Consider the following 15,978-nt stretch of genomic DNA (forward strand, 5'->3'; position numbering starts at 1 on the left):
TTTTGTTTTCTATATCAATAATTTCTGCTCTTATCTGTGTTATTTTCTTATTTTTATGTTCTTTGGATATATTGTGCCATCCTTTTACTAATTCCTTAATACAAATGATTATTTCGTTTATTTGTTTCTCTAAGGAAATTACTGTAAGCACTGATTTTGCTATAGAGGTTTTGACATATAGTAGTTTTATCATCCAATTCAAAGTATTTTCTAAATTATTTTCTTTTCTTTGTGGGTCTTTAAAAGAACATTTTAAATTTGTAAACCTTTGAAGGTTTTTGGGAGGAGGGAAACTTTCATTTTATTTCTAACACTAACATCATTGTATTAAAAGAATACACCCTGCATTATCTCAATCCTTTGATATTTTGGGGATTTTCTTGATAGCAAAGGCTTTAGTAGATATTTAAAATGTTTCTATGTATTCTGCATTTGTTGGGTGCAGTTCCAATATTTGTTCACTGCATAGTTCAAATGTTCAAAATCCTTCTGGGGTTTTTTGTTCTCCTTTTTGTTTGTTTGTTTGTTAGTTACACTAATAGTTACTGAGAAAGGTGAGTTTAAAACCTCATTGTGATGAAATTTTATGATATTTTATGATTCTGGGTTTATTTATCACTGTCATTTATTATTTTTCTTTTATATATTTGAAAGTATAAATATTTAGAATTCTTCCATCATCCTAATGAAATGAACATTTTAACATCATGAAACAACTCCATGTGCTCCTTACCTTAAAATTGTATTAAGGCTCCATCCCAGCTTTCTATTTTAATTATTATTATACAGGTTTTCATCCTTAATCATTCAAACTTTCTAAAGCTTGAGGTTTTAGATATGTGTCTTGTAAAGACTACGTAGTTGAATTTTGTTTATTATCCAGTATACATTTTCACTATTTTGAATTAATTTTAGACTGATAGAAAAGCTAGAAAAATGATACTATACTCCTTATATCCTTTAATTCCACTTCTAAAGTTAACATATAACCATAGTATGGATTGTCAAGAACAGGAAACTAACTTTAGTACAATGTTATTAACTGAACTACAGACTTATTTGAATACTTATTTGAATTTCACCAGTTTTCCCATTAATGCTGTTTTTCCATTCCACTTGGTATTTACTACCTATTTGTCTCTTCTATCCTGTAACTGTTGTTGTGACCATGTTTGTCTTTTGTGATCTTTATTTGAAAAGCACTGATCAGTTGTTTTGCAGTATGACCCTCATTTGGGGTTTGTCTACTGATTTCTCATGACTGGGGGAGGATTATGAATTCTGGGCAAGAATACCACAAACAATGGTCTTTTTAGTGTATTATATCAAAGGGGTCGTGACATCTACATATGTTATTGCCTATTAGGTTTACCTTGATTGCTTGGTTAAGGTGGTGTACTCGGTTCCTCTACTATAAAATTACTATCTTTTTCTCTGAAGTGGATAAATATCATAGAGGAGATAACTTGGAAATAAGAAAACTTTGCTTCTCCTCAAACTTTTGCCCACCACATTTAGTATCGATCAACAGATGTTGTCTACAACATTTATTGTCATGGTATTTGCCTAATAGTGATTTTCTATTTCCAACTTTTCTTTTAAACTTATTAGTTGAATACTTATTTTAAGACCTATCTTCTTTCCCTGGCTTATTTTTTTCAATATTCTATTGATGTTGGGAATCACTCTTCTGTATTCTATTGTTAGAAGTAAGTCACTAGGACCAGCCCACAGTCCTCTATTTATCCTAGAGACTTATAACTCCCAATACCTTAAAGCATTTTTTTTCTTGCTGTGGATTAACTGGTTTATATATCTGTCTTCACCACTACATGCATATCCTCCATAGAGCAGCAAGGAGCAGTCAGGTTTATGTCCCATATATTACAACAATGTCTTGTTTCTAACTGGCACTATATAAAACACATAGATTCACTTTAACTTTATCTGTATTGTGAACAAAGTATTATGAACAAAGTTGAGCTGAAAACCAACCAAAGACAAGCAACCCTTGGCTACCAGCTTCAATAAAGTTCAAATATGTGCATAAAATAAATGTGTGCCAGCCAGGTGCACTAATGTAATCCCAGCTCTTCCAGAAGCTGAGATACAAGGATCGCAAGCTGGAGTCCAGCCTGGACAGCTTATTGATATCCTCTTGCAAAATAACAAAGAGGGTTGGAGATGTAGCTCAGAGGTGAAATGATCCTTGATTCACTCTCCAGTATTTAAAAAAAAAGGAGAGTTTCACAATTAGAACCTTTAAATAAATATTCTTAAACTTCAACAGTATTATTCAAATACATTCTAGTATGTATTTGAAGATAAAGAAGTATTTTTTTCACCCATGTTGCCATGCAAATTGTGCTCAATGGATGCTGATTTTCAAAATCCATATGATATCAAATTTTCATGGTGGTATTGTGTGGAGGAAAAAAACTTGTGGATTTCCTCCAATGTGGGTATCAAAGGTAAAAATCTATGAATTTTTGGAATCACTCCCAACAAAATTCTTGATGCCTTTTTCCTTGGACTTTTTGGTAACTTCACCCTGCCACCAACCACACTTGCTCTCATGTTCTGCCACGTCAGCTTCCAAATGTGCACAGAAAATTCCCTCAGTCTCCCCAAGCAGAGCTGAGACCAAACTGAGAGACAGCAGAAGGAGATCATGACTGAGAGTGGAAGTTCCAGTGACCCACTGGATGTGGCTGTTCTCTGAACCTGCCAGAGCAACCCTGTGAGGTCAACAGTATTGCTACTCCTTCCCAAGTGAGGAAATGGGGGGATACATAAATGATTGCCAAGATTACACGTAAGCAAGTACTATAAACTCAGACTTGACTCTAGAGTCCAAATTCTTCTTTGTTTCCATTCATTTTTATTAAGTTTTTAATTGGTACATTATAAGTATACATTATTGTGGCCTTCACTGTTACATAGTCATACATACCCAAAACATAATTTGGTCAGAGTTCAAGTTCTTAACTAAATGTCCAACATTTGTGCAAAGTCTATGCCTACAAGTTAGCCAGCATCACAAGGTTATCAGAGAGAGATCACTCATAATTGTAGAGAGGTATGGAAAACCCCTAACTTTTGAAAATGGACACACCTGGTTTAAATCTGTCACTAATTTGGTGACTTTAAACACCATGTGGAGCTGGGTGTGGAGGCACATGCCTGTAATCCCAGCCACTCAGGAAGATCACCAGTTCCAGGATAGTCTTTGTAAATTAGTGAGACCCTGTCTCAAAATAAAAAATAAAAATGGCAGCGGGTATAGCTCAATGGCAGAGCACCCCTGGGTTCCATCTCTAATACCATAAAACAAACAAACAAAACAAAACCACCCACCATATGGAAATTCTCTGAGCCTTAGATTCCTATTTCATTATCTTGTCATGTAGATTAAGAGATAATACATGCAATGTAACTAATAGTGCCTGGTATTTGGGAGGTGTTTAATAAATGCTAACTGTAACATTATGACTTCTGTGTTAACTTCTTGATTTCTATTCTCTGTACGCCCATTAGCATTTCCATGTGTTGACAAGGTCCACGTTGAGTACACTTTTAAAAAATGTCTAAAATCATTTGAAATCCATAAAATGATATGATGCTAAATAATACCCTTATAGGTAGGTTGACTATCTTAATTTATTCAGGCTGCTATAACAAAATGCCATAAACAGGATACCTTATGAACAATATAAATGCCTCACAATTGTGGAGGATAGGAAACCCAAGATCAGGGTTCCAGGAGATTCAGTGCTGGTGAAAGCCTGCTTCCTGGTTCATAGATGGCACCTTCTCTAGGTCTGCACAAGGTGAAAGGGGTGAGGCAGCTCCTCCCCAGGTTTCCTTTTAATGCCTAATCCCATTCATGAGGTTACTACCCTCCTGACACCTTCATATATCATCACATTTATAATTAGGTTCACCCATTTAAATTTTAGGAAGGACACAAACCTTCAGACCATAGCAATGACCATATAAATTCTGACAAACAGACACAATTGAAGTGAAAGGGAGCAATAGCACACATATATGATTTTAAAAAACACTTTCAGTTACAAGGTCTATTTTTCTGTGGTTGGAATAGGCAGTTAAAAAAAAAGAAAACATTGCTGAAATACAAGTGGTAATTTTAGGAAGCCATAGCCATATTCTAGACAAATATATCTGCATTTGAATGAAAGTATACATGCTTTAGAGATTATAAATAAATCTTATCATATAAAAATCTGTATTTCAACCACCCAATCCCTACATATATATTTTAGTTTTACTTATGGTGTAACAAACACAGTATTTTTTTTTTGCTTGTTTGAAAGTCCTTTGGCATTTTAGATGAAGTGACCGTTCCTTCCTCCACTGTTCTATGTAACACTCTTACTTAGAAAGGTGAAAAGCTAAGTGCCCATACACAAATACCAAGTTCTTATTGTTTCCGTTTGGCGTTCACCAAGTTCAATATTTTAACACGTTTTGTTTTCAGAAATATTGCCTAACATTTCATAGGCTTTAACCTTACTGACCTATTTATTAGACTTCCCAGTCCACTTACCAGAATATACATTTCCCAGCCAGTTAATCTTTGAGAGTATTCCAGATTACGTTGTTCAAAGATAAGGATTCTCTGAGTCTTTTGATGAAATTGTTTCCTTATGAAATAGTAGATGCTTGTTTAAAAATGCTTCAAGAATTTTCAAGATGAAGTGCTATAATCATATTCTTTGGATTTTGATTACTCTTTAGATTATGCCTAATAATTTATAAATATTGTTTTCAATATGAAGTAAATAGATCAATGGCTCAATTTATTGCAAACCATATGGATAGGTAGAAAGGGAAAAATTAAAATATCCTTAGTCCCACCACCAACACGACTACTTTTAATGTTTATTTTTAAATTTTTCTATATACGCAAAAATAGGACCACACTTATTGTTTTGTAGACTGCCTTTTTATTCAAAAAATTGTCATCATCCAGTATAAATAAACATTTGCCTACAAAAAAATTTTTAAAGTGATTACAATGTGTTATAGATATCATTAATCTACTTTCTCTCTAATAGAGTTCCCTGTTCTAGACATTTCATATGAATGGAATCATACAATGCATGATCTTTCATAAGGGGCTTCTCTAGATTTTCAAGATTCATGCATGTTGTACCTTGTACAAGTATTTCATTCCCTTTTTATGGTCAAATAATAGTCCAGTGTGCAAGTATGCCATACTGAGTTTATCCATTCACCAGAAATGCATCCGGTTGAGATTAAGTTTTAATTTGCCTTCATCTTTTTTTTTTTTTTTTGGTTTAGATTTTCATTTTTTAAATGGCATGTGTATACATACAATGGATACCTCCCAGAAAAAAACAGGGGCAAAATTTAAATTTGGAGTCATTAGAGAATCATGTTTACGGCAATGTCATCCCAGCGTTGCATATTACAAATTTTAATTTTAATAGCTTAAACACTCCTGTTATCATACCAAGTTTCCTGTTATAATTCTTCTACTAGCTATCTTCCACATAATTGTCAAACAATAATATAGACTGCTTTGATATTTAAGATATCCCTCACATTATTAATGGAATTTCACCAACGCCTCGCTGCATACTAATATCTCCATTCATTCATTCTTTCTTTTTTTATTATTTAAAAAAACTTTATAAGATACCCAAAAGCACAGATTTCTACCATTGAGTCATTATTTCTTTCTACTATTACATTTTTTTATATCATCCTTAAGCTTTTTAGTTTGATATAATCCCTTTTGACTCATTTTGCTTTTATTGTCTGTGCTTTTAGGGCCCATTAATTTCTAAAAATCATTGAGTATACCTATGCCATGAAATGTTTCCCAATGTTTTCTTCCACAGTTTTGTAGTTTCACAGCTTACATTTAGGACTTTGATCCATTTTAAGTTGACTTTTGTGAAGAGTAAGAGATAGAGGTCAAGTGTCAGTCTCCTACATGTGGATATCCAGTTTTCCCAGCACCATTTATTAAAAAGGCTGTCCTTTCTCCAGTGTATATTTTGGTGCTTTTGTCAAGAAACAGTTTGTTGTAGATGTGTGGGTTTATTTCTGGAATCTCTATTCTGTTCCATTGGCTGTTTTTATGCCAATAATGGAAATAACAGAGTAAAGAGACAACCTACAGAATGGGAGAAAATATTTGCAAAGTATTCATTTAACAAAGGATTAGAATCCAGGATACATGAGGGTTTTAAAAGCTTATCAACAAAATAGTTCAATTAAAAATAGGTGAATGATCTTGGTAGATATTTTTCAAAAAAAGAAATACAAATGGTCAAAAATATGTGAAAAAAATTGCTATTATCATTAGCCATCAAGGAAATACTAATAGAAACCATGATGATTATCTTACCTCAGATAGAATGGCTATGATCAAAAGGACAAAATATGACTGTTTTAGTCAGCTTTTACCCTGCTGTGACTAAAGAATCCAACTAGCAAATTGTAAAAGAGGAAAAGACTATTTGGAGGCTCATGGTTTCAGAAGTTTTAGTCCATAGAAGGCCAGCTCCATTCCTCAGGGCTCCAGGTGAGGCAGAACATCGTGGTAGAAAGTGAGAGGGAAGTGGTTCACGTGGTGATCAGGAGAGGGAGAGGGAGAGGGAGAGGGAGAGGGGGAGGGGGAGGGGGAGAGAGAGAGAGAGAGAGAGAGAGAGAGAGAGAGAGAGAGAGAGAGACATCTATTCTCCAGATACAAAATATATATCCCAAAGCCAAACTCCAATTCCCACCTCCTGCAGCCACACCCTACCATTTCAGTTAGCATTCAACTAATACCTAGCAGGAGATTAATTCAGTGATTGGGTTAAGACTCTCACAGCCCAATCATTTCTCCTCTGAACTTTCTTGCATTGTCTCAAAACGTGAGTTTTTATGGGACACTTCATTCAAATCACAGCAATGACAAATGCTGAAAACTATGTTGAAAAAAGGGAAGTCTTATGCACTCTTGGTAGAAATAAAAATTAGCACAACTTTATGGAGAAAAGTATAGAGGCAGAGAGGGAAGACTAGAGGGATAAAGGTATGTTGGTTAACAAGTACCAAATCACAACTAATTAGAACAAATTAAAAAAAATAGGAATGTCAATCACAGATCACAAGGAATAGGAGAAAACACAGCAATACAAAAGATAAATTCCAAGAAAGAGAAAACAGAAATTCTTGAAAAAAAGGATTTCTAAATATATTTCTGGCATGCTCAGGAAGACTTCATATATTACAACTACAAAAGACAGAAAAGTATGCTATGATAATGAATAATCAGAAAGCAAAGAAAAAGGACTTAGGAAAGAAAAATTTAAAAGTTAAAAATAGAAGCAGAGCTTACTGTGTTAGCCAGTTTTGCATTTCTGTGTCCAAAAGACCTGACAAGAACAAAGGAGGAAAGTTTTATTTGGGCTGTTTCAGAGATGTCGGTCCATAGGTCAGTTCCACTGCTCCGAACCCAAGGTGAGGCAGAGCATCATGGTGGAAAAGTGCAACAGAGGAAAGCAGCTCAGAACCTGGAAACCAGGAAGCAGAGTGAGCTCTGCTCACCAAAGACAAAAAATATAAAGCCCAATTTCATGGCCCTAGCAACCAGCCACATCCTACCCGCTTACAGATACCTCCCAATTAATCCACATCGGTGGATTGATCCACTGATTAGGTTAAAGCTCTCATAATCTGATCATTTCACCTCTGAACATGCTTGCATTGTCTCACACATGAGTTTTTGGAGGATACCTCATATCTAAACCATAACATTTACAAAACATAACAGATGAGGAGGGAAAGAACAAAAGGCCACTATAATATAGAATGTGGGAAGATAAAGTTCAGGAAATTCCCAGAAAGTGAAATCTAAAAAGAACAGAAAATAAGAGAATATAAGTAATCACTTTTCCAGGTACAATGCCTGAATAATGGGTATAGTCAAATAATATTTACCAATAGAAAATAACATGGAATGAATGGGGAAATATCTACATACGTCCACATAAAAGATAATTTTGTAAACCTTCCAAACAGCACAAACAGGTTACCTATGGAAAATCAAGAATTGCCTGATGCCAGGCTTATTCACAACCCTGGACAATGAAGTCAAGACTTCATTGGTTTAATGTAAAGTTCTGTACTCAGCTTAATTACCAATACCAATCAAGTGTGAGAACAGACTAAAGATAAGTTGAGATACACACAAGCACATAGAAATTTTAATCCCTCCATACTCTTTCTTAGGACCATCACATGAAGATCAAAGAAAAAGACACAAGGCATAGTGTTGAGCAATAAAGATAAATACAGAAATGAAACAGTATGGTCACTCTAAAGACACAAGGGCCAGATGGCATCAGAAGATCAAGGAATAGGGAGACCTCCCCATTAGGAAACAGGACCCCACATGAAAGAACACAAAGCAACACGTAGCACAACTGCAAGAATGTGAAAAGTTGAGGAGAATTAATGCTATTATTTTATAAATAAGAACTTAAAGTTAGAAACCCTCAACAAAAATCAAAAGCTGTTAAGGGAAAATCGTGTTCCATTTTAGCAAATTCAAATATTATATGACTTTTTAAGTGCTTGGAAATATAGTTGAACTTGATGTTGAGAGCATTTTCCCTGAAACAACTCATGGTCTGTGACCTGCTGAGAAGAAAATATAATCTTAGCATATTATTTGATCTGAAAGTGAATGGAAATTCAATAACCATAATAAAGTAAATGTTTATAGACATTCAAGTAAGTTATCATACAAAAAAAGTAAGTTTGGAGACTTCAATACAATGATAGCAACCTTTAGCAATATTTGCAATGTAAAAATAAAAATTGAAATTTATAAAAGAAGGGAGAAAAGAAGAGCCCTATGTCCTCCTGAAGGTATATATTGGAAACTTAATCCTCAATGCAATAGTATTGGGAGGTGAGACCTAATGAGAGTTGAGCAAGCCAGAAAGTGAATAGATTAATATGGATTAATACTCTTATCATAGGAGTGGGTTTTTTTTATTGCAGGAGTGGGTTTCTTATAAAGGACCATTAACATCCTCTGATAAGTGGATGCTAATCCATAATGGGGGGTGCATGGTATGAGTGGAGGAACTTTGGATTGGGCAAAGGGGAGGGAGTGGGGGGTAGGGGGTATGGGGGTAGAAAAGATGGTGGAATGAGATGGACATCATTACCCATTCGTGTGTGATTGCACGAATGGTGTGGCCTTACTTTGTGTCCAGAGAAGTGAAAAATTGTGGTCTATTTGTGTAGAATGAATTGAAGAGCATTCTGCTGTCATGTATAACTGATTAGAACAAATAAAAAATAAGGGGCAATTTTTTTAAAAAAAATACTTATTAAGGGGCTGGGATTGTGGCTCAGTGGTAGAGCACTTGCCTAGCGTACATGAGGCACTGGGTTTGATCCCCAGCACCACATAAAAAAAAACTAAATAAACAAAATAAAAGTATTGTGTCCATCTACAACTAAAATTATTTATTAAAAACTTATTAAAAGAGTTTTTATAATCTTAAAAAAATTAAGAGAGGACCAAGCTCCTCTCTTCTCTCCTCTCCTCCCCTCTTCTCTCCTCTCCTCCCCTCTTCTCTTCTCTTCTCTTCTCTTCTCTTCTCTTCTCTTCTCTCTCTCTCTCTCTCTCTCTCCCGCCCCCACCTTTGCCCTTCTATAACCAAGAACCAATACATTCCTGTTCTTTATAAATTGCTCAGTCTTGGGTATTCTGTTAGATTGCTATAAAATGGACAGGGAGGAAATATAGATGTGATAATATCTTTTCAGTTTAGAGAGGAATTATATCTGATGAAATAGGAAAGAATTTTATTGCATAACTAAAGTGTTATCAATCATAGAAATGAAACAGCTAAATCTGAAATTAAATTTTAAATAAAATTAAAATTTAGATGTTATTTAAAAGTTATAAATCAAGAAATAGCATTTTACTTAGCGTTACGAAATAATCACTAGAAAGAACTAAGCACAGCATAATTATTTCTTCCAATGAGTGAATCTAGAGGGTAAGGACTAGAAAAGAATGTTGGTTGTGTCAAAGCCATTCTGTGCTATTTGATACTTTGCCATATGCATGTGTTACTTGAACTTTAAAAAAAAATATTCATGAGAAAACTATATTTGTAGAAGATTGATTAAAGGAAATATAAGCTAAACCTTTTTCTATGTTTTCTGGACCTAAAGCCAGCTTTGTGTTGATCCAACGGCCCTATTTCCCAGGAAGTAGATTTTATTTAACTGTAGTTTATTAGTGCATTTTCTGTTGCTATAGCAAAATGAATGAATCTGAATACTTTATAAAGAAAAGAGATTTATTTGTGTTACAGTTTTGGAGATTGAAAGCCAAAGATCCGTGATCCAATTGATTTGGCCTCTAGTAAGGGCCTCATGATGGATGCCATCATGGCAGGAATATAGGAAAGAGGAAGAGACCACATAGTGAGACAGGAAGGCAGATTGCAAGAAATGGCCAGTCTCTCTCTTTTTATAATTCTCTTTCTTGAGAACTAACTCACTCTACAGTATCATCATCAATCCCTCTGAGGGCAGTACTCCCAATGACCTAATTATCTTCCACTAAGCTCATTTTTTAAAGGTGTCACAACCTCTCACATTGTAATACTGAGAACAAAGTTCCAGCACATTAACCTTGTAGGGGGACACAGTTAAAATATCCACATCCAGCCCACTGCCTGTAGTTAAGCATCATGCTACAGATCCCTATTGAGCAACAGTACAAGAAGTAGCCCCAAGAAACACACTGTTAAATTTACTGTCTGGGTATAGAGACATTATTTAATCCTTCCATCTACCCTGCTAATGAGAATTTATAGAAAAACATTTTCTCTGGACTTAATACCAGAAAAAAATGTACTTCTTCTAGGAATATTTTAGTGCTTATCCTCATTGACTCAGCTAAGACATCACATTTCCTTCTCTGCATTGTCTCAGGGGGTCCTTTTCTATACACTCAAGGCAGACATTATTTTATTTTATTTTTCTTATAGTTAACCTCTCTCTTCCCAAATGTTGCTTACTTATCTTTACATTTGCTTTGTGTTATCTAATGAACTTCTTTAAACTGCCTTAAACTTTTATTGAAAAGATACAGAGGGAAGGGACATGGGAAGAGAAAAGGGAGGATATTTAGTAGACAAATTGAGTAAGTTTTTCTTCAGAACATCTTAGCAAATTCAGGAAATTACTTACAAAGAGATAATGAAAGTAATCTTTTTATGTTAATATGGAGATTTTTTATTCATAAAAAAATTTATTGCTTTAAACCCACCAGTTATGATGCTATAATTCTAATACATGAAAAAAAATAAACTTTTGTAGTTAAATAAACAAAGTTTTGGGAGGAAAGGAATAGGTAATGTATGGCCCGTGGGTGGCAGTCAGATAACTCTGAAACTATAGGTAAAATTTTGAAAGCACATACATTTCCCTTGGGGGACTGGAGCTGTAGCTCAGTGGTAGAGCACTTGCCTTGCATGTGGAGGCACTGGGTTCGATCCTCAGCACCACATAAAAATAAATAAGTAAATAAAATGAAAAAAAAAGATGAAAGTCTACCAACAACTAAAAAAAAAATGCATCTGTACTGAACACATAGAGACTTAAAAAAAAAAACATGATTTAAGTGAAAAAAGCAAGACACAAAGGCCACATATTGTATGATTCTATTTATTCAAAAGGTCCATAATAGGCAAATCCATTGAGAAAGAATGCAGATTAGTAGTTGCCTGCAACTGGTGGTCATGGGAAATTTGGAAGATGATGGTTGAAGGGTGTAGGTTACTTTTGAGGGTAGACTTATTCTAAAATTAGATTGCAATGGTTGTGCATCTCTGTGAATATACTAAAACCATTGAATTGCACACTTTTTTCAATATTTTTATAGTAGATGGACACAATACCTTTATTTTATTTTTATATGGTGCTGAGGATCAAATCTAGTGCCTCATACGTGCTAGGCTATCACTCTGCCAACTAAGGTACAGTCCCAGCCCTGAAATGCACACTTTTAATGGGAGAATTATATGGTATATGAATTGTATCTCAAAAAAAACCACTATTATTTGGGCTGGGGCTGGGGCTTAGTGGTAGTGTACTTGCCTGGCATGTGTGAGGCAGTGGGTTCAATTCTCAGCACCACATATAAATAAATAAAATAAAGATCTATTAACAACTAAAAAAAATAGTTTTTTAAAAAGCTATTACTTCAAAAAAGGGTGGTATTCTAGAATACTAGAATTCTTAAAATTTAATGTTATAACTGCTAAGAGTTGAATTTTTATGGGTTTTTTAGACTCTATGAACACTAAGGCTCCTTTAAGACCATAGAAGTCTGAAAATTATAGAATTTTGGTTTGGCATAATATTCCTTCAGCACAATATGTTGGTGTGGTTGTTTTCACTTCAAAAATGCTAGCAGGGGCTGGGATTGTAGCTCAGTGGTAAAGTGCTTGCCTGGCATGTGTGAGGCACTGCGTTGATCCTCAGTACCACATAAAAATAAATAAGTAAGTAAGTAAATAAATAAATAAATAAATAAATAAAAGTATTGTGTCCACCTACCAAAAAAAAAAAAAATAGATTAGTGATCCCTGAAAAAGTTCAACTCCACTGTTATGGTTTGGATCTGAAATTTCCCTTAAAGCTCATATGCTAAAGACCTGGTAACCAGGCTATTTTGCTATTGGCGGTGGTGAGACCTATAGGAGGTGGGGCCTCGTGGAAGGACATTGGGTGATTGGGGATGGACCCTTTAAGGGGTACATTCTTATTCTGTTAAAAAGTTAAAAATAATTACTTACAATATACATTCTCAAGAATTTACTCATACCTTAAAAAGTCCTGAATAATACCTATAGCTCTTGAAGTCAAAAACTCAATCCTAATATTCTAAAATTTTATTTAAATAAATGCAAATTATGAACTCAGCAATTAAGTCTTTTAAAATGTATTTTACAGACAATTAATTTCTCTGATTATCAATAAATGTACTCTCCTTGTTTTAAGAAGAAAGTAAAATCATGTAACCATTTGACTTAGCATTTTTAAGGAAATATTCTTCCAGTGTGTCTTTCTGTCAGTTAATTTTTGAATATTACAAGATTTATGGGCTTATGACAAGAGCTATCTGATTTTTTTTAGAAGACAGAAAAGCCACAGACTATATCTCAAAGAATGTACCCCTAACAGCTATTCACTGAAGGGCTATGGTTGAGCAGAAGGGACATGGGATTTACTGCCTTATGACCAGATTTCTTGCTCAAAAAAACAAACAAAAACAAAAACAAACAAACAAAAATAGCTATTGAAGGAATCATTATACTTTCTCAATTCTCTAATTCTCTATTTTCTCACTCATCTGCTGGAACAATAGTTAATAATGTCTACTTCATCTATTCTCCTGGTTTCTTTTGGAAATAAGTTGAGACAATGTAAGTTGAAATTTTTTGTAACCTCCAAATAAATATGTTTTTATTTTTTCTTTATTTCAAAAAAAATGCTTCTATTTACCATGAAATTTCTTCATTTATTCTTTTGGAATTACCTGGAAAATTCATTTATTCATTATGTAGGGAAAGACATCTCATTAATTAGTAGTCGGCCCAAAGCATATATTACTGTTTCTCTGTTTTATTAACCGTATTTCCTGTCTCTCTCCAAAAATCAATTCTACTTTAGAAGATGGATTATTTTGTCACATAACTAGTATAACTTATAGTCTATATTCTCCAGAGGCAAAGCCACAATTTTAGATAAAAATCTTTCTATTAAGTGTTTAATTTTCCATTGTTGTGACTTTAAAATAGAAAACACTCATCTCAGTTTCTTTTTAATATATTCACATGGTTTCTGGTCACATTTTCTAGTGCAGACCAACACATGATTGTAATCTGTGATGTTTTATTTCATTTCAACATCTGTACAGTCTTGGTCCATTTAGATTGCTACAACAAAATGCCATAGACTGGGTGGCCTATAAACAACTGAAATTTATTTCAAATGGTTTTGGATGCTGGGAGGTCCAAGGTCAAGGTACCAGGAGATTCAGGTAAGGTGCTCTTTCAGATTCATAGAAGGTGCCTTCCTTCTGTATCCTTATCTAATAGGAGAGAGAGATCTCTCTCCACCTTCTTTTATGAGGACACTAGCCCCATAATGAGAGCTTTGCCCCAAAACCTAATCACTTCTCAAAGGCTGTACCTCCTAATTGAGTTTCAATATACAAATTTTGGGGGAACACAAATATTTCAACCATAGCTCAAGTAAGTTTTTTTTTAATTTATGGGTGGTACTGGGTATTGAACTCAAGGGCACTCTACCACTGAGCTACTTCCACAGCCCCCCCCCCTTTTTTTTGAGACAGGTCTCACTAGATTGCCCAGGTTGGTCTTGAACTTGAAATCTTCCTGCCTCAAACTCCTGAGTCACTGAGATTATGTACATGCACCACCACACTCAGAAGTACTTAAATTTTATTTTGTAATTTATATTATGTGACAAAGAGGAAGGCACAGTAGGATAGATATAAAAAGATGCAAAATTTGAAAGGCACAGATACTGAACTACACACGTCAAAATGACTAAGATGGTCAAGTTTGTGGAATGGCTGTCTTACCACCTTCAGAATTTGAACATTTCATCACTTGGTAGCAACATCCTTCAAGGGAGCTAATAGTCATATTGCCCTACTCTATCATACCTGTTCTCAAAAAGTATATTAATATAAGCAAAATGTAACACAAAACCAAAGACATCTCTCCACCTTCACTCTTATATTAATAATTAGTTCAAATCATCCAACAATAGAAATATAAAATCCATCCTTTATATTGCAGGCAGAAGAATAATCATCTACAAGAGTGATTATCATCTGCCTCCCCTGAATTCCCTTGTCCCTTTTCTAACAGACACAAATTGAGTAACTATTCTTAATTTGTAAAGCTGAGCATCATTCTTTTGTTTTGTGTTTCAAACACAACTATTATTTTGCTTGGATGACCAGGTCTTTGCAATCATTCTGAGACTGAATGGATGCAGATGCTGCAGATGGATGTGTCATAATAGCTTTACACCACCAGAAGGAGCTCTAAAACAGACCACGGGGAAGTATTGGCCCGGCGGGCAGAGACAGGAATGTGATATATTGCCTACAGATGGAGAGTTTAAACCACATTAAAACTTAATAAAGAATTACAGAGTGGCTAAGGGAATTATAACACTAAAAAGTCTTCCAAAGACAAAATACAAACGCCTAAAGTCATTATGTTAGTGCTGTTTTTATTTTTTTAAGGGAAAAAAATACACAAGAAATATTGATTCAATTAGCAAAGCCAAACAAACCATGGGATTGTAAATGAGAATGAATTTACACAGAGCTTCTCAGACCTTCTATCTGCCAAAATATGCCTTCCAGTGGAGGCAGCCCTGTGCCTGAGCATTGGAGGATAATTCAAAAGATGCCCCAAGTTTCCCTTAATAAGAAATCTCTCCTCTGCTTCTTTCTGGTACCTGAAATTCTTAAGATTTACATTCCACCTTAAGAATTTTAATTGTGTCTTAATTCCCCCCCNGCCTTATACATACTAAGCAAGTATTTTACCATTGAGCTACATTTGTAATCCCTTCCCCCCTCCCCCGCCCCCGCCTTTTCCCCCTTTTATTTTATAATGAGACAGTTGCCCAGGCTGGCCTCAAACTTTCAATCTCCTGCCTCAACCTCTCCAAGAGCTGAGAATACAGGCATGTTCCACTTAGCTTGGCACTCTTAACATTCTTAATGCCTGTGGGGGGTGACTTGATTATTAGGAATATTTAGTTTAAATGGCATAATCCTTTACTATGCATCATCATCATAGAATAGGAAGGCAAGGCTTTGAGGAATAAAATGGTGATAAGTTTAAT

This window comes from Marmota marmota, unplaced genomic scaffold (assembly GCF_001458135.2).
Source record: "Marmota marmota marmota unplaced genomic scaffold, marMar, whole genome shotgun sequence".
Classification (NCBI taxonomy): Eukaryota; Metazoa; Chordata; class Mammalia; order Rodentia; family Sciuridae; genus Marmota; species Marmota marmota.